The sequence below is a fragment of the Octopus bimaculoides genome, chromosome 21 (assembly GCF_046866305.1).
Source record: "Octopus bimaculoides isolate indiv1 chromosome 21, ASM4686630v1, whole genome shotgun sequence".
In the NCBI taxonomy this organism is placed as follows: Eukaryota; Metazoa; Mollusca; class Cephalopoda; order Octopoda; family Octopodidae; genus Octopus; species Octopus bimaculoides.
The window spans coordinates 15,987,080-16,008,592 of NC_142948.1; the positions used below are offsets into that span (position 1 = coordinate 15,987,080).

At 37.4% G+C, this 21,513-nt stretch overlaps 2 long non-coding RNA genes across 2 annotated transcripts in view; one reads left to right on the forward strand and one right to left on the reverse strand.

Moving 5' to 3' along the window:
- The window catches only part of LOC149131497 (uncharacterized), a 206,924-nt gene that overhangs the window by 96,470 nt on the left and 88,941 nt on the right, over positions 1-21,513 (reverse strand). The gene's annotated exons all lie outside the window — the stretch shown is intronic.
- LOC149131498 (uncharacterized) lies at positions 1,229-18,332 on the forward strand. Its single transcript, XR_016237757.1, has 2 exons — positions 1,229-1,692; positions 17,490-18,332. It is a non-coding gene; the product is annotated as an uncharacterized LOC149131498 (long non-coding RNA).

Below are 21,513 nucleotides of genomic sequence, written 5' to 3' on the forward strand. Positions count from 1 at the left end.
TCTTGTGAATGATGGACACTTGACCACTAGAGATTGCAGTGATTCATCTCTCCACCAGCAATATATGGAATAACAATGCCAGAATGTTTAAGCACGAACAAATATTATCTTTCAGTATTAATATTGCCTCTGTTGCTAATAAATATTTTAATTAATTGCTAATTTATGATCACATAAATTCATAGTATTTGGGGTAAATTGCTTTAAAACTATGCTGACTGTCTTCATTTGGTCAGGGAATGATGACTCACACAAAATTGCTGCAACAAAGCTAATCCTGAAGATGTTTAAAATTGGAATTCTTAAAAATGTGCCAAACAACTAAGAAGCTAAAATAAAATTATAGCCAAACATATTTTCTTCGCTTTTTAGGAACACGTGGTTTGTTTCCTAATGTGGTACTAATTTACATAATTGCTTTAAATTAATTATTTTTCTAATCAGTAACCTTTTCCAATCATTACAGCAATACTTGGGGTTATACAATATTCTTAGTTAATAATATTAAAAATATCTGCAAAAAGTAGAACAATGTATGAACTTAATCTTAAAACATATGCCTTTATGAAAAATTTCAGCTGTCTAGTTGCTGTGCTCCATATCATATACAGTTAACGTATATGTGTGTGTGTGTATGTGCATGTGTGTGTGTATATATATGTATACATATGTGTGTGTATACATATATATATATATATATATATATATATATATATATATATATATATATATATATGTATATACGTGTGTGTATATGTGTGTGTGTGTATATATATACGGTGGAACTGTACCACATACTCTTCTCTAAGGATAAATTGATTAATAAAGTAAAGAATAATGCTCTGAAATGTACGCATATCATAAGAGGTACATTTCGTTGGTATAAATGATCTCAAGATGTGATGAAGTACAGCATGATGTCTCATGTATGTGCAATTATGCATATATGGATGAGTGCATAAAAGAGAGTGTGTGTGTGTGTGGGTATGTGTATATATATGTATGTATGTATATATGTATATATATATATATATATATATGTGTGTATATATATCTGTGTGTGTATATGTATGTATGTATATGTATATATATGTGTGTGCGTATATGTGTGTGTGCATGTGTATGTATATATGTATGTGTGTTGTATTTGTATGTATGTGTGTATATATGTATGGGTATATATATGTGTGTATATGTATGTATATATATATATATATATATATATATATATATATGTGTATATATATGTATGTATGTGTGTGTGCATGTGTATGTATGCATATATATACGGGTAATATAGTATAGTAAAGAGAAATAAACAAAATAATTAATCTAGTGGAAATCCACAGGAGAGCAATAAAAATAGAAAATTAAGGAGTTATCTCCCCTATAATAACAAACACGAAAGCTAACGATGTCCTAAAGACCCAATAATAGTTATGTATGTGTTTTTTCGTGTTTTATTCGAAAGGTAACCACTCCTGAAGAAGTGCCAAACGTCTAAATCCAATGGACCAGTCACTGGATAAGTTTGGCATAGAAATGTTAACATAGAGTGGTGAATAAATCGATATATCGAATTTGAAGTCTCTGTCTCTTTTGAATATGAAAATTTAAAAGTTTAAAAATCTTATGATATAAATATAAACTGTGAGAACGACCCTTAAGGAATCTAATTAATGATCTCCTAAGGTAAGTTCTTATGCTATATTGGTAACGGTTGCTACATCCTCTGGAAAAAAATTATTATATATATATATATATATATATATATATATATATGTGGATATATATGTATATATATATATATATATGTGTGTGTGTATATGTGCATATAAATATGTGTGTGTGTGAGTGTATGTATATTTATGCGTGCGTATATATATATAAGTGGATATATATATATATATATATATATATGTGTGTGTGTGTGTGTACATGTATATATATATGTATATGCACATATATGTATATGCATATATATATATATGTATATGTACATATATGTATATGTATATATATAACCCATGCTAGCATGGAAAGCGGACGTTAAATGATGATATATGTATCTGCATATGTATATATACATGTGGATATATATATATATATATACATGTATACACACACACACACATATATATATATACACACATATATATGTATGTATATTTCTAAATAAGGGCAAAAATAAAAAAGTCTTTTTTGCCAACATGCTGAAAAATAGAGGCTAAATCATCCAACCGCATAAAATATTTTCATTTACATTATTACTCCACGTGTCAAAACAAGGAAAGCAAGCTAACCAAATTTCATAAAAATATAGTTATCCCCAAATCAGTTCCGACTTTTGGATTAATCCAAAAAGGATTCTTCCTTCATTAATGAGGAACACAAAATGAAAATAATGAAATACTTAGACATACCTGCAGAATAACAGATGCAAAGTCATGAATACATTTAAGTACCCCAAATATATCCAAATATTTTTATGAATTTCTGTTAGCTTGCTTTTCTCATTTCGATAAGTGGAAATATTTCATGTGATTAGACAATTAAGCATCTATTTTTCAGCATATTGGCAAAGAATTTTTTTTCCTTTTGCCCTTCTTTATAATTGTATTTATAATTTTTACCTTAAAAGGTATTTTTCATATCATGGACACTGATGAAATTTTTTAATAAACTTTTATCCTTATATTAGAATGGCTCAGTGGTTAGAGCATCGATCTTACGATTGTGAGATTGTGAGTTTGAATCCAAGACCAAGCTGCGTGTTGTGTTCTTGAGCAAGACACTTTATTTCACATTGCTCCAGTTCACTCAGCTGTAGAAATGAGTTGCGACGTCACAGGTGCCAAGCTGTATCGGCCCCTTTGCCTTTCTCTTGGATAACATCAGTGGTGTGTAGAGGGGAGGCCGGTATGCATGGGCGACTGATGGTCTTCCATAAAAAACATTGCTCGGACTTGTGCCTGGGAGGGTAACTTTCTAGGTGCAATCCCATGGTCAGTCATGACCGAAGGGGGTCTCAGGATATATATATATATATATATATATATATATACATACACACACACATGTATATATATATACATATAAGATCGCTGACCAAACACCATTCAATTTTTTTTCTCCGGGTTTTTCTTCTTGTTTTCTCCGTATTCTTTCTGTTGAAGAGCGTAGCTCGAAACGTTAAAGACTTTCTCTATTTCCGAGCATTAAACTAATACATCCTTTTGTTGTCTACACCACCTGTCCTCGTCTGTTGTGTTTTTTTCGTACATTCTCCCATATATATATATATATATATATATATATATATATATATATATATATATATATATGTATATATATATATATATAGGTGCAGGTATGGCTGTGCGGTAAGAAGCTTGCTTCCCAGCCTTGTGGTTCCAGGTTCAGTCCCATTGCATAGCACTTTGGGCAAGTGTCCTCTACTATAGCCCCGGGCTGACTAAAGCCTAGTGACAGAAACTGAAGCCCATCATAAATATGTATATATGTGTGTGTGCATGCATGTGTGTGTGTGTCTGTTTGTCCTCCACCACCACTTGACAACCAGTCCTGGTATTTACATCCCTCAGAACCTAGTGGTTCAACAAAAAAGTCAATAGAATAAGTACGAGGCTTTTAAAAAAATACATAAGTACTAGGGTTGACACATTCAACTAAAGATTCTTCAAGGTGGTGCCCAAGCATGGCCGCAGTCTGATGATTGAAACAAGTAAAAGATAAAAGGTATGTGTATATATATATATGTATGTACATATGTATTTTACATCCATTTTTCCTATGCTTGCATGTGTTGGGTGGCTCAATATCTTGCCATTTGTTGTATTCTTTTGTCATCTCTTGTGTCAGGTTCAACATCCTGAAATCAGCTTGAACATCTACATCTGCTCTGGTCTTCCTCTTCCACAGTTTCCTTTCTCTCAAATATCTTGGCACTGCCTTGCTTACCTATCCATTATCCTCCAAACATGTCATTTATACATAACATAATCTTTCTTCTTACACATTTCAGCTGACATCCTTCATACATGATTTATCGCTTATCAGAGCAATAATACATCATTCTCTTATAACACATCCAGGGGAGAGAGAGAGAGAGAGAGAGAGAGGTGCAGACAGACAGACAGACAAAAGGAGAGAGAGAGACAGGGTGGGAGGTTGAGTGAGAGAGAGACAGACAGACAGGTAAACGAACAGATTGCTAGACAGCTACTTAGATCCTCATAAACATTTTGCTTTTATTCTCCATGCCAATAAGCATTGGCCAGTTCAACAGGATCCAAATCAGTTCACACTGGTGTTAAAGTCTTCCTAAATGGACCACGTCCTAGACTGACCATGTCCTGCTGAGATACTTCAGTTTTGGCATAGTTTCTGTGGCTGGATGTCCTTCATAACAACAACCACTTCACAACAAGCAAATGAAGACAAATTAAAGGAGTCCCAATAGTCTTGACTTGGACATAGCAATCCTTCTTTGTGCTGGTACCACAAGAAAATGCAACCAGTACACTCTGCTAGGAGTAGAGATGAGAGACTCTTTTTGTCTTGTAGAAAATATGGCACCTGTCCAGGTTCTAGAAGAGACCTGTCCAAAGTACCACACATTGGGATCATACCTAGAACAAAGGGGCTGTGGGATGAGCGTCTGAACCATACAGCCGTGCTTTGTGCAGGGTGAAAGTATAACTTGCTGTAGTTCTTGCAGCAAATATTGAAAGCTCCATCAAAATAATTGCTGTAATATGGATAAAGAAAGCTCATTGAAACTGTTGGGTGGGTTACTGATTGCATCTTGGGTACTACAAGCATATCAAAGATCTTAATCAACAACTGAAGGCATTTTGTACACAATTACTGCTGTTGCTCCTACTAATACTACTACCACCACTTTGTATGCTTCTCCCCTTCCCAGGCTACAGGCCCACACCCCCAACACCCATACTGTTAGGATTGGCACTCTCAACGTCGGTACGCTGAAAGGTAGATCTGGTGAAATTGTTGAGATGCTTGAACGGAGATGCGTAGATATGTGCTGCATCCAGGAAGTAAGATGGAGAGGAGGTTCTGCAAGGTTCCTCACAGGCAAAGAACACAGGTACAAGATTTTCTGGGCAGGGAACACTGACGGGGTCGGGGGCGTAGGAATACTTCTAGCGGAGAAATGGGTGGATAAGGTAATCGAGGTCGTTAGAGTAAGTGACAGAGTACTTAAGATCAGACTAGTGCTTCATCATAGATTAGCTACTGTCATCTCAGCCTATGCACCTCAACCTGGGCTACCAGATGGTCTGAAAGACCAATTCTATGACACCCTCTTGCAAACTACCTCGTCGACGAGTGACAGGGACCTTCTCTTTGTGGCTGGAGACTTCAACGGTCATGTCGGACGTCGTGCTGGGGGCTTCCATGGCATACATGGAGGCTATGGCTTCGGTTCCCGCAACGAGGAGGGAACCAGACTGCTGGAGTTCTGTGATGCAACCAATCTTATGGTCTGCAATACCAACTTCAGGAAACCTGCCAGTCACCTAGTCACCTACCGCTCCGGCAGACACTCTAGCCAAATCGACTACATCCTCGCCAGAAATAGGGAAAGAGGGCGGCTTATAAATGCCAAAACCTACCCTGGCGAAGAATGTACCCCACAACATAGATTAGTAGTTAGCGACTTTGGGATCAAGGCAAAATGGGTGCCCAGAATTAGACAGGCTTGGAGAAGAAGGGTGTGGAAGCTTAAAGACCCTGCAAACGGACAGAGACTTAGAGACAAGTTACTTGAAGCATTTAACGAAATAGAAGGGGATATAGCATCATACAACGTGGAAGACAATTGGAGATTTCTGCGGGACAACCTGTTGAAAGCCACCGACCAGATTTGTGGGTGGTGTAAGGTCCCCTCCCAACCCAGAGTAACGTGGTGGTGGAACAAGGAGGTAGACAGGGCTATTAGACAAAAGAAACAAGCTTGGAAGGACTGGAAGAACGGTGGTAGCAGGGAATTGTACCAATGTGCCAGAAGGGAGGCTAGGCGACAGGTTTATTTAGCCAGAGGGGAAGCAGATAAGGAAAGATTTGCCAATGTTCTGCGCCGTGAGGACCAAAGACTCGAGGTATTTCGGGTTGCAAGACAGTGTAGGAGAGAGAATAGTGATGTTGTAGGAGAGAAATGTGTTCGCATGGATGATGGTACGCTTGCATTAAATGAGGATGCAAAGAAAGAGGTCTGGAGATGCCACTACGATAGATTGCTTAATAAAGAGAATGAATGGGAGAAAGAGAGCCTGCCTTATGTCGACCCAATAGAGGGACCAGCTATCCGAGTTGATAGTACCAGGGTAGATAAAGCAATTAAGAGTATGAAGACCGGGAAAGCCCCCGGCCCATCAGGAATCACTGCAGAGATGCTCAAAATATCTGGCAGTGTTGGCTATAGCCTAGTCACCCGTATTACGAACCAGGTGATACACGAAGGAGTCATACCCTATGACTGGTGTAGCAGCATCATAGTCAACTGCTACAAAGGTAAAGGGGACGCTTTAGATACAAATAATTACAGAGGCATCAAGCTGTTAGATCAGGTTATGAAAGTTACAGAGAGGGTCATAGCCCAACTAATTAGGGAGCGAATCAATTTAGATGAGATGCAGTTTGGGTTCGTGCCAGGTAAAAGCACTACTGATGCCTTATTTCTAGTGAGACAGTTGCAAGAGAAATACCTAGCCAAGGATAAACCTCTGTACCTGGCTTTCGTTGACATGGAGAAAGCCTTTGACAGGGTCCCCCGATCCCTTATCTGGTGGTCAATGAGGAAACTTGGGATAGAAGAATGGCTAGTGAGAGCTGTGCGAGCCATGTACAGAGATGCGGCCAGTAAGGTGAGGGTTGGAAATGAGTACAGCAATGAATTCCGGGTAGAGGTAGGGGTCCACCAAGGTTCCGTCCTCAGCCCCCTATTATTTACCATAGTCCTCCAGGCAATCACAGAGGAGTTCAAGACAGGTTGCCCCTGGGAGCTCCTCTATGCTGATGACCTTGCCCTAATTGCGGAGTCACTATCAGAACTAGAGGAGAAGTTTCAGGTGTGGAAGCAAGGTCTAGAATTGAAGGGCCTTAGAGTCAACCTAGCTAAAACCAAAATCCTAATAAGTAGGAAGGTAGATAAAACACAAACCCCTTCAGGTAGATGGCCCTGCTCAGTATGTAGAAAAGGAGTAGGTAGTAACTCTATAAGATGTACCCGGTGCAAGCTATGGACACATAAGAGGTGCAGCAACATCAAAGGCAGGTTAACTAGCAAGTTAGTTTTTGTTTGTGGCAGATGTTCAGGTGCAATAAAGACTGCAAACAAACAGGAAACAACTTCTATCTCATTCCAGGGTGAAAAACTAGAGGTAGTCGATAGCTTCCGCTATCTGGGCGACCAAGTTAGTAGTGGGGGTGGGTGCGCTGAAAGTGTAGCTGCTAGAATAAGAATAGCCTGGGCAAAGTTTAGAGAGCTCTTACCCCTGCTGGCGACAAAGGGACTCTCACTCAGAGTAAAAGGCAGACTGTATGACGCATGCGTACGAACAACCATGCTACATGGCAGTGAAACATGGGCTGTAACTGCTGAGGACATACGTAAGCTCGCAAGGAATGAAGCCAGTATGCTCCGTTGGATGTGTAATGTCAATGTGAATACCCGTCAGAGTGTAAGTATCTTGAGAGAAAAGCTGAACATTAGAAGCATCAGTTGTGGCGTGCAAGAGAGACGATTGCGCTGGTATGGACATGTGGTGAGAATGGAGGAGGATAGCTGCGTGAAAAAGTGCCACACCCTAACAGTTGAGGGAACCCGTGGAAGAGGTAGGCCCAGGAAGACCTGGGCTGAGGTGGTGAGGCAAGACCTTCGTACATTGGGCCTCACCGAGGCGATGACTACGGACCGAGACCTTTGGAAATGGGCTGTGCGTGAGAAGACCCGGCAAGCCAAGTAAGATCGTTGCCAGTGCCCCTGGACTGGTTCTTGTGCGGGTGGCACATGAGATGCACCATTTTGAGCGTGGCCGTTGCCAGTACCGCCTGACTGGCTCCTGTAGGATTTTCGAGCGAGATCGTTGCCAGTGCGCCTGGACTGGCTTGTGCGGGTGGCACATAAAAGACACCATTTCGAGCGTGGCCGTTTTCGTGCGGGTGACACGTAAAAGCACCCACTACACTCTCTGAGTGGTTGGCGTTAGGAAGGGCATCCAGCTGTAGAAACTCTGCCAAATCAGACTGGAGCCTAGTGTTGCCATCCGGTTTCACCAGTCCTCAGTCAAATCGTCCAACCCATGCTAGCATGGAAAGTGGACGTTAAACGATGATGATGATGATGATGATGTTTGTGTGTCTATGTTTGTCCCTCCACCATCACTTAACAACTAATGTTGGTTTGTTTACGTCCATGTAACTTAGCAGTTCAGCACAAGAGACTGATAGAATAAGTACTAGGCTTACAAAGAGGTCTTGAGGTCAATCTGTTCAACTAAAGGCAGTGCTCTAGCATGGCCACAGTCAAATGACTGAAACAAGTATAAAGAACAAAAGATTAAAAGAATAATAATAATAATCATGGTTTCAAATTCTGGTGAACGGTCAGTAACTTTGGAGGTGGGAAGAAGTTGATTACATTGGCCCCAAGGATCATCAGCTGGTACTTATTTTATTCTTTTCTATTCTAGGTGCAAGGCCTGAGATTTTGGGGGATGGAGGGCCAGTCGATTAGATCAACCCCAGTTCACTCCAAAAGGATTAAAGGCAAAGTTGACCTTGGCGGAATTTGAACTCAGAACGTAAAGACAGACGAAATACCATTAAGCATTTTGCTCAGCATGCTAACATTTCTGCCAGCTCGCCACCTTAAAATATTCGTTTCTACTCTAGGCCCAAGGCTCGAAATTTTTTTTTTTTTGCGGGGGGGGGGGGGGAGTGGGGAGGGGGTGCAGTCGATTAGATCAACCCCAGGATGCAATTTTATCAACCCCGAAAGGATGAAAGGCCAAGTAGACCTCAGTAGGATTTAAACACAGAACATAAAGATGGGCAAAATGCCACTGAGAATTTTGCCCAGCACAGTAACAATTCTGCCAGCTCTCTGCCTTAATGACGGTGATGATGATGAGGATAACAATGCTGCTGCTACTGCTACTACTACTACTACTACTGATGCTGCTGTTATTACTACTACTACTGCTACTATTACTACTACTGTTGCTGCTGGTGGTTATAGTGACAGTGGCAGTGCTGCTGCTGTTGTTACTACTACTACTACTACTACTGTTGCTGGTGGTGCTTATAGTGACAGTGACAGTGCTGCTGCTGCCGCTGCTGTTATTACTACTCCCACCCACTCAGAATGACATTTGTCTGCCAAGATAGCTAGCATGTACTTTTGACTTGAAACATCTCAAAATAGTTTGAATGTAATAAGAACAACACCAGAATAACTTAATCTTCCATCACAGACAGCTATTATGGCTTTATTAGTTCTACAATATTGTCTTGATCCAAACTGGTGCCTCAGCTTCACTGTATTCATCTAACTCAATAGTTAAATCAAATGAAAATCGTTTAAGCAGACTGTTTTTTTACATAAAGTCAAAAGATGTATTATTTAGAAAATGCTTTATAAAGTGTATTAATAGCATATGAATATAAATAGTTTAAACTAGAGAACATTAAGGATAAATAAAGTATAATTATCATGATTATGTTTAGAATTTCAGTTTGTGTTTTTTACATTTTTTCTAGAAGAAGAAGAAGAAGAAGAAGAAGAAGAAGAAAAAGAAGAAGAAGAAGAAGAAGAAAAGGAAGAAGGACGAGGAGGAGGAGGGTTGCAAATTTTTGGCACAAGGCCAGCAATTTCAGTAAAGGAGGAAGTTGATTACAATGACCCCAGTGCTCAACTGGTACTTTTTTTTATCAACCCCGCAAGGATGAATGGCAAAATCAAACTTGACAGAATTTGAACTCGGAACATAAAGGCAGACAAAATTCTGCTGAGCATTTTGCCCAGCATGCTAACGATTTTGCCAGCTTACCACTTTAATAATAATAATAATAATAATAATAATAATATTTTAAAGAATTGAGGCAACTCCTCCAGTAGGTATACAGAAGCAAAAATAAGAAGAGTGCCGTTGTTATCAAGTGAACGATATTTCGGCATTTAGTGTGCCTTCCACAGGTTCAAAAAATAAACTTGTCAATCTACTTCATTTTTGGTAATATTTTATAGGATTGAGGTAACTCCTCCAGTAGGTATACAGAAGCAAAAAAAAAATGAAGAGTGCCTGTGGAAGGCACACTAGATGCCGAAATATCTTTATGATGATGATGATGATGATAATAATAGTAAGAAGAAGAAGAAGAAATGCCCTGATGCAGTATCAGGCAGTGGCTCTCATGATGGTTATATTCAGCTGCTGTAATTCTATGAGAGTGGAACTGAATGCATTTCATCTCCCACCTTTCATGCACCAACTCAGTCTCTCTAGAAACCATTTGCTTGTTTTTTGCCTTCTTAGTATCATCTCTGAGCATCTTATTTTTCACTGAATGCCTCTTTCCCATACACTCTTCTACTATACACTCTCTCATTCTACCAATGACAACTCCAACCACTTAAATAACTCTTTCCATTTTCCCCACCCTATGTACCTCTAACCTTCTCCCTGTCACTGTACAACTCTCATTCATCATCCATATTTCACATCACTTGTGCTTCTACTTCTCTAATATTCCCTTTCCTGTCCCAACACCCATCATCACCATCTTTTCTCTTTTCCAGCTGGGGTATCCATGTGTCTCCTCTACAGCAAGATACCAGTTCCTGTTCTCCTATCACACTTTAACCTCTCATTATCTGGCATAAAGCCATCTCCCTCAATACTACACCTCCTCCTCAGTTGAGGGAGGGTCTTGTCTTATGAGTTACTTTGTGACCTTACTGCCATATTAAAAAGCACCCTGTACATTCTGTGAAGTGGTTAGCATTAGGAAGGGCATCCAACCATAGAAACCATGCCAAAGCAGACATTGAACTTTAGTGCAGTCCTCTGACTCATCGGTTTGTGTCACACCATACAACTCATGTCAATATGGAAAACAGATATTAAATGGTGGTGGTGATTTACTCTTTTTTTCTACTGTCTCTACAACTCTCCCAGTTTTTACAAAGGAGATTTGAGCTAATAAAGGAACCTTCAGCCAATGAAGGAGTTATAAGACAAGTGAGGTAGCCAAGAACCAATAAGGGGTTGTGAGCCAATGAAAAATGTTGAAGCTAATTTTGGTGTCTAGAGAAGGCTTCAGTTTGCTAGAAATAGAAGTCAAATCTTTCCTGCTTGAAACAATAGCCAAACCTTTCTCAGTTTACAACTTCATCATCATCATTTGAATGCCCCCTATTCCATGCTTGCATGCATCAAACAGAATTTCTTGAAGCAGATTTTCTACAGCCTGATGCCTTTCCTGTCACCAATCCTCACCTGTTTCCAAGCAAGGAAATATTTCCACCATCACATGATGTTAAGACAAGGGAACAACCTCTTAGGGGAAAAAAACACCTCAGATGATGGGGTTTTGTATGCACCGTGTCTAGAAAAAGATAGGTTGGTCACCATTGGAATGTCTTTAATCATAAATCTGTCCAATCATGGTTTATTCAGGGCTGCACAACAATACAAACATATTTTTGGAAGGAGCTGAGACTTGAACACAGTTCTTCATTTCAAGAATTCAATAAACTTAACTAGTCACTCTAAACATTTCCTTGGTCTGTATTTCAATAAAATCTATTTATATTTTTACGTGAACAGAAATACATTTAGAAAAAGTTTGTCTTTTATAACAGCCTTCAAGAAAATGCAAATTTTGCTGATAATGTTAGTTCTATGCATTGTTTCATCCAATAAACAAGCAAAGTCAGTCTTTAAAGCAGACATAAATAACACTCTCTAAATGTACGAATAACTGAATTTATTGAATATATATTTCAGACATATGTAAATACCATTGATAGTAGTAAATGTTGTAATTTCACAACAAGAATATTTCATTCAAATTTATGCACTATTTCTGTGAAAACATCTCAAGGGAAAAAAATCTTGGAGGTCTTTTATTCATTGTTAGAAGAAACAAAATGGATTTAAAACTAATTCAGTAATGGCTTATGGTTGTATAATTAAGTTAGAAGAAGTGATTAGAAAAATTTTAAAAGATATTTTAAAAAGATGTGCTTTTGTTTTTTCTTCTATGATTTGAATTCAGAATTAAGTTAGTAGAAAGAGAATTTTTGTGGATATATACAGATCTAAACAAAAGATTGTTCAACTGTAGCTTAATAGAGAAATCTAATGGCCATCCAGAATTTACTGGTTCAACACAAGGATAGAGTCCCACTACAGATACACAGAAGCATATGTTCAGTTTATGATATTAATTCTCCCTTCTCATTTAATCAAATGAACTATTTAGGACTTCTATGTCATCACTTTGATTAAAAAAAAAAAAAAATTTGTAGCTAAATTTCTCTCATCGTACATCCAACAGGGAAGGTCACAATAGGAAAATAAAGCAGAGCTCAATACCTTAAAAAGAAAAGGATCACAACTAAAATGCATTTGATCCGAGATTTGATCAATCAGGTCTTCCCTGGTGACCTAAACAAAAAGCAATTCTTTTTAATTTTGGCAAAGGCCAGCAATTTTGAGGAGAAGGGAAGTTGATAGCATCCTCTAGTGTTCAATTAGCATTTATTTTATCAACCCCCAAAGGATGAAAGGCAAAGTTGACCTCATCAGCATTTGAACTTAGAATGAACAGTCAAAGGAAATACCAAAACAAAAATAACAATAAGTTCCTGTTCTATATTTATAAACAGTTATTTAAACCTGTGAGAGTTATTTAGTGAAGCAAGATCATAGGAGGAAGATTACCAAGAAAAAAATATGCCAAACCCCAGTTTGCTAGTAAAGTGGATGTAACTATATCTTATGCAGTTAGGCCAAGAAATGCTACTTAATTGAAATTACTCTTGCAGTAAAGTGAAAGAAGCATAAGCTTAATGATTAGTCCGGATCGAGAAAAGCAGGGTAGACAATCCTGAAATTTAAATTGATATTAATTAAAGATAGTCCATAGGTATGTAGTGGGGAGTAAGTCTTATCTTTACTAAATTTGGTTACAATTCTGAACATGTTTCAATCTTATCAGACCTCATCAGTAAAAAATAGTTTCTACCAGTACTGCCAGCAGTTAGATTGTAAGAGTTTTAGTGAATAAATATTGATAAGTGTGACAACTAAAGTTTGTGAATCAAAACCAGGCTCTAAGCATGCCATTGTACTTTAGGAGCAGGCACTTTATCATAAATACTTCAGTTCTGTTAACTATATGAAATATGTAACAAATTATGTGGGAGTTTTATTAGACTGTCACTGAATCAAATGGGAATAAAATTAAGCATTGATTCTTAAGGGCTAATGGTGTTTAGGATTGGAAAATATGGAACAGAGTTGTTGCATTGCTGTTTGTCCCCTGATCATGTAAAGAGACATATGTTCAAATATCCCCATCTCAGCTGTTTCATTTTACTCCCATAGATAGTGTATCTAGGACTACATTATCTAGTGTAACCTTTTAAAAAGATGGTAAGTATGATGTGAGGAAAACTTAGCTACAGTATCTAGTAGGTTGAGAGACTGCATTGAGTCCCATGTGCTAATGAATCAAGTCTGTTATGAACATGCAGTCATCAAAAAGGAGAAGTTGTTCTTCAGTGACAAAACACATCAGGGAACAACATATTCAGGTTCAAATCAAGTAGAAAGTATTAAATAGAAATATGCAAGTCATTGTTTTGATTCTTGCTGTTCACTGTGCAGAGGATGAATTATATAAATGTGTGTGTGTGTGTGTGTGTGTGTGTGTGTGTGTATTGTTGGTAAAGCATAAATCCAGAAAAGAAGCACACTCTAAGTTATATAGCAGTATGGTGTATATATATATATATATATATATATATACACATGCATATATGTGTGTATGAAAATATTTCTTTCTTTATTGCCCACAGGGGGCTAAACATAGAGAGGACAAATAAGGACAGATAAAGAGTTTAAGTCAATTACATCAAGCCCAGTGCGTAACTGGTACTTATTTAATCAACCCCTGAAAGGATGAAAAGCAAAGTCAACCTCAGTGGAATTTGAACTCAGAACGTAACGGCAGACAAAATACTGCTAAGAATGTCACCCGGCGTGCTAACGATTCTGCCAGCTCGCCACCCTGTATGTGTATATGTGTTTGTGCATGCGTATATGTGTTTGTGCATGTATATATGGGTTTGTGCATGTATATATGTGTTTGTGCATGCGTATATGAATGTCTCTGTGTAGCATGTGTATGTTTACACAATATATATATTTACACTTACATAACAGATTAATTACATTGCAAGAATGAGCGCTGAATAAATAAATATATGTACTTCATATTCCCCAATACATATTATAAGTTATCTTACACCTACACAAGTAACAACATCCTGCATTAAACGACACTTCACATCACACACACACACACTTCTCATCAAGGTCTTCTCTCACTTTGTCCCCTTTGTTATTTCACTCAACTTCCTTCTCTTTCTCCTCCTCTAATTCACCCACTTTCTTCAAGATCCACATTATGGCTTCACTTCTGGTTTAGCTTTGGCAATCTCTGTTTTCCTTTTTCACAATGGTTGCAATGGAAGTAGGTTTTGTAAAATCCTTATACAAGTTTCAAATTCATTTTCTTCTACATTTCTTATTTCCATTTAGTGCTCATTGGCAAAAGACATAACCCAAAACCCTCTCTTCTATTCCTTTCATCTGATGTATTTATTTTCATTGTACACATTCTTGATTGTTACTGGTAAACATTTTACTTGCTAGATTTGGATAGTATATGTTTGTCTCCTCATGACCCTACAATGTTTGGTAATGTCTGTTCCATAGGCACAGGCATGGCTGTGTGGTAAGAAGTTTACTTCCCAACCACATGGTTCCAGGTTCAGTCCCATAGTGTTACACCTTGGACAAGTGTCTTCTACTACGGCCTTGGGCTGACTGAAGCTTTGAGTGTGGATATGGTGGATGGAACCTATGAGAGTGTGTGTGTGTGTCCAAACTTCGTTTTGCAAAGGTGTTGGTGTGTTTACATCCCCATTTCATATTAGGGATATAAACACACCAAAGAGATCCAGATTATTACTTGTTTCTGTCTTTAGATTGTGGCAATGCCAGGGCACTGCCTTGAAGAATTTTAGTTGAACAAATTGAGCCCAATACTTAATGTCTTAAGTCTACCACCTCTTCTATCTGTCTCTTTGCCAAACCTTGACTGTTACAAGAAAATAAACAACACTGTTTGTCCAGCAGTGGTGGGGGACAAACACACACACACACACATCTATCTCTTTCTCTCTCTCTCTCTCTGTATATATATATATATATATATATATATATATATACATACACACACACACACACACACATATTTATGATAGGCCACTTTTAGTTTCTGTCCACCAAATCCACTCAGAAGGACTTAGTAAGCCTGAGATTTTTCCCCAAACTGCTATGCAGTGGGATTGAACCCAGAATCTTGTAGTTGGGAAGCAATCTTCTTACCACACAGCTATGCATATATATATATATATATATATATATATATATACGTACATACATATGTATGTATATCTGTCTATCTGCCTATCTATCTATCTGTCTGTCTACGCACGCACACATATACGTATATTTATATACATACACACTAACAGAGAGTGAAGAAGAGTTATTGGATTAGTATGGAAATATTCATATTTCTGGAAATGTAAATATCAGGAAGCTGGAAAACAGAGATTAGATAAATATGGAGATGAGAAAAAAAAAGAGATGTAGGTAGGTTGATTTCTAGTTAGATCTGTGCAAATTATTAGATAGAAAATTTCTCAGGTTCACTTGTATCATGAATTAACTTGGATTATTAACTTTCTGTGAATGTATTCCAGTGTGTATATTCCAATTATATTCACTATTAAAAGTGTTCAAAAATAGTCAAAACTGTCCACATTCTGGGTGTTGCACACTCATTAGCAAAAGCTGGTATTAATATTCATGCAAAAGTCCTTGTGCATTTTCTTGTTCTAAATACATTCCTGTTGTTGATTCTGTCCACTGTTGGTTGATGCCACATTCTAATTGACCAATTAGTGTCAAATATTTTGTGTGAGGTTATTGCTCATGGCTAATACGAAGATGGCAGGTTTTGTTTCCTGACAACAGTTTGTTTGCAGACAACAATTCTTGTCTCAATCAACCTGATTTCCACAATCATCCTGTCTTACATTGTTGGAATATAATGGTCTTCTTTTTTTCTTTTCTATTTCTATTTCTTTCTTATGATTTACTATTAATAAGTATTGAAAAAAATGTTCTGAAATATGTCTATACTTCTTCATTTCTGTGGTGAATTACCAGTTGAAATTTTGTTCTTATGCTGCAGTACAACCAGTTTCAGGGCTAAAAAAGGCAGCTACCATGTGACTCTTCAGCCTGCAGGGTATAACCACCAAAAGTACATACAATATGACACTATCTCTTCCAAAGCAAGGAACAAAAATAAGAAAAGAAAGATAAAAAGGAAGAAAAACCTTTCTCGTCATAAACTAAAGCTAGCAAGTTACATTTGAAAATATAAACACACACACACACACACACATATATATATATATTGGGCCATCTCATAAATAATGTGGTTCTTTTCAGTTGCATAAACTAAAAGTCAGAGGGGGATGGAATAAACTATCTGCATCAACTTGCTATAAAAGCAGGTAGTAATTTTACCTTGCCCTTATTCTTAGTGCAAGTTTTGAAGAGTGCAGTTCGATTTTAACAGTTATTTTTTCAAAGCTACAATGGAAATGACAAAGGAGCATATTCGGCATAATTTGCTGTATGAGTTCAATATATGTATATGTATATATATTAGACTATTCTCCTAAGTCATTGCACAGTGATTGCCATAAGCTTTAAGCTTATGCAAAATACCAATATTATTATTTACAGGATTGTAAAACACAGTGCCGTATAACAAAACCATTCACACCAAAGGCATATAAAATGTTTGACTACATAAAACAAATATGAATTAACACAGTTATTAAATTTGACAGAAACAGGGAGGCTAATTTGCAGGTGTAAAGGTAACATGCTTAGTTGCATTAACAAAGGGATGAGGGTTCGAGTCTCACACGGATAGGAAAAGCCTTATTTTTTTCTGTCGAGCGCTTATATGCCCTTTTATTAGACTGTTTTCTTTAGTCATTGCATGGCGATCGCCATAAGCTTTAAGCTTATCTAAAATACCATTATTATTATTATTTACAGGATTGTCAAAGACAGCGCCGTATAACTCATTGGTGCTCGTCTAAATGGCCATTGCACTGCCAGAAAACCACTGGTTCACTTTGTGAATAAATATAAGCAACTCATATGGGTCAGAAAACACTAAACTTGGACCGTTGATCAATGAAAATGAATCCTCTGGACTGATGAATCAAAGCTTGAAATCCTTGGATCCCAGCATAGAGTTTAAGTGAGGTGAAGAATTGGTGAATGGATGACTCCTGAATGTATAGTTCCAACTGTAAAGCATGGCAGCAGAAGTGTGATGATCTAGAGGTGTTTTGTAGGCAATAGTGTTGGGGATATTCATCAGGTAACAGGAATACTGAACCAAAATAGGTATCAGTGTGTCCTCCAGCATCATGCCATTCCATCTTTGACAAGCCTGATCAGTGATAATTTCAAGATGATGCAAGATAACAATCCTAAACATGCTTCTAAGCTATGCAAAAACTATTTACAGTAACAAATAGATGTAAAAAAGTTGAATGAAAAGGAATGGCCAGCCCAAAACACAGATTGCAACCCATCACAATTGTAAAGGATGAATTGGACTGCAGAGTCAAAAAGCAACAATCCAGTAGTGCAGAAACCCTCTGGACACTCTTACAAGAAGAGTGGCAATATATCATCAGTGAATATTTGCTTTCATTGCTTGAAAGAATGCCCAGAATCAGATCTGCAGGGATCAAGGCCAAGGGTTGATATTTTGATGAGTCTAATAATTAAAGAATTTTTCTCTGATTTTTCAGTTTTGTTTAGTTACTGAGTTAATTATGTCATCCAATGAATGTAACTATGCATTAATAAAATATTTCACCAGAATCTCTCTTATTTCCAATTTGTAGATGTTTATTTCAAAATAAGCTTAGGTGATCTTAAACTTTTGGATAGTAGTGTATATGCATGTATTTATGTGATACTTAAGGTAGTTTAGCACTATTTGACATCTTCCTTTAGCATGTGGCTTAGCCTGTAGAAACACTTGCTAGTTGCCCTTAATATAGCTTTATAATTATACTTATAAAATTATGTACTCAATTAATTATTGCATTAACTGGTTATTACACACTAACTACCTGATAAAGTCATATATAGAGTTAATCCTTAATTCTAATTAATATATACATATATATACACACACACACATGATGGTCTTCTTTCAGTTTCTCTCTACCAAATCCACTCACAAAGCTTTGGTCAGCCCAATGCCTCAATGCTATAGTAGAAGACAAATTATTTGATGTCCATCAAACCATCCGCGTTATATGTAGAATGTGGTATAGTGAGACGCCTTATAAAAAGGGAGCACTGTATTAATAAAAAATAATAATATAAGTGGCTTGCAAGCATAAAATAACCAAAAAGGTAAAATTATTAATTTATAATCAGGATACAAGATAGTACACAACATTGCTAGAAATAAGAGTCCAAGCTCAAGATCCACAGTAAATCACTTATACACACTGGTGAATTTTGAGGAAATGCTTATATAAAAAGCCAACTTACTGATAGTAAGTGAAAATCGCAAAATGAGTTTGCAGACATACTTATATCACATGATTTCAAACCTTGTGATAAACACTTAGTCCTCATCAATGAATATTAATGCCTAGGGTCACCAGTGTGTATAAGTGATTTACTGTGGTTCTTGAGCTGTTTGGACTCTTATTTCTAACAATGCTGTGTACTATCTTGTATCCTGATTATAAATTAATAATTTTACACTTTTGGTTATTTTATGCTTGCTAGCCACTTACATTATTATTTTTTATTAATAATAATAGCCCTATATATTTTTTTTATAATTCTATTCACTTCAATCATTTTGAATATGCCGCTACATTCATATGGTCAAGACACACATGGTAATGTGAATATATTTAGCCCTCATCGCTAATACTCACTGATGAGGCCTAAATGCTTATCACAAGGTTCAAAATCATGTGATATGAGTATGTCTGCAACCCATTTACAATTTTGACTCACTATCAGTAAGTTGGCTTTTTATATACTTGTTTTCTCGAACTTACCTGTGTGTATCAGTGATTTACTGTGGGTCTTGAGCCATTTGAACTCTTATTTCTAACAATGCTGTGAACTATCTTGTACTCAGATTATATATATATATTATATATATATATATATATATACCGGTCATTCATTACAGCACCTGACTGTGTTTGGATTGTCTTTGCACAGGGACCATCCAAACTCCCGCCTTCGCCATGAACAGGAATTAACCTTCTCTCTTTGCTCCTTTGTGCTACATGGACTCAATTCGCCTTCCTTCTTCACCTGACTCTCCTCCTCTCTCCTCTCTTCATCTCACATCTACTTCCTCTCTTCACTCCCACCCACCTTCTCCCTTCATCGTTACCCCCTCTATCCACACACCACACCTGCACATCCCACCCCCACCATACCCACAGCCTCACCCGAAACCCACACCCCACCCTTGCATCCCCACACATCAACACTGCCACACTACACCCCAACATTGCCCCACCACACACCACCACACCACATCACACCACCCTGCATGCACTAGCACTGACCACTTCTCAGCAACCACACCGTCAACCACACACCTACACATTACAGATGCACACACTCACGCACACATCAAGGTCACCAGCCCCTATCCACACACACAAACTTACACACTCTCACATACACACGCACACGCACCTTCGTTTTGGGATCTCCAATACTTTATTATCTCCCCAACTTCCTAGCTCTCCTGTTTAACTACCTCTATCCAGCCAGCTGTCATGATTGACTGCTAGCCCCTAAAGCTCTTTTATTCCCCCTATATGTATATATAGGAAAATGACAAATAATAATAAGGCAGAATGCTAAACTGAAAGCATATTTTAATATAGATTTCTAACCGGCTCTCATTGCATTGCAAATTTTCAAGAAGAGGGAGAATGAAAATGTCTTTGTTTCTGGCACAAGAGTCTATGTGGCAACTGAGTGGAATTTGGCGGTATTGAGGGAGATTTATTTGTTCTTTATGGACTGCTACTCTTCTATGCAACGGGAGGTTCGTCTGTCCAATATAGAAGTGTTGGCAACCTGCGCATGTGAGGACATAAATGAGGTTCCCAGAGGAAGAAGAGAAATTGGTTTTGATTTTAAACTTTTTTCGTCGTTTGAAGGTAAATTCAGAGCCTTCAAGTAGGTAGGGGCAGGTACCACAATTAGGGCGTGCACATTTTTTAACTGATGGGGGTGGAAGTGGTGTATGTAGTTTGGTATTGGTTAAGAGTTTTTTCAAAGATTTGTGTTGCCTTTTGCATTTAAGGACTTTGTGTGTATTGATGACATTGTTCATTTTCGGGTCTGTGTTGAGTAAGGGGAGGATTTACTTGATTGTGGTGTATGCTTGGATGTTTTTGGGGTTGTGGGTGGAGATGTATGGAAGTATTTGGGCGTTGGGTGTGTTATTGTGTTGGTTGGTTTTTAGTGTGTTTTTGTCAAGTTCCTTGGCATGTTTTATTCCAAAATCTATGAGTGTGGAGGGATATTGGCATTGTAATAGTGTTTTTTTTAGGTCTTGTAAGCGTATTTCTCGAGAGATTGGATCAGAGACAATATATATATATATATATATATATATATATATATATATATATATATATATATACACACACACACACGTGCATGCACACATATATACTTACTTATACATACATGTATGTGTGTGTTGTGTGTGTATTAATATATTAACACAGGAAGCTGCATAAAGTTAAAGTGAGAATGTTTACATAATTTCTTATTCTATTGATAACAGCTCCAAAACTTCCTTTGAAAATATCTGTAAGTTTTCAAATGTGGAAGGAAATATTAGATAATACAGTCCCAAGATACTGTATGCATAAAAAAAAAAGGACAAATATAATTACACAAAGAAATAAATAGCTAAGCAAACAAAATAAAGGCAGGAGGATGAGACAACCACTTTGAGTGGAATAGACACACAATGAAAGAATGCTATCAA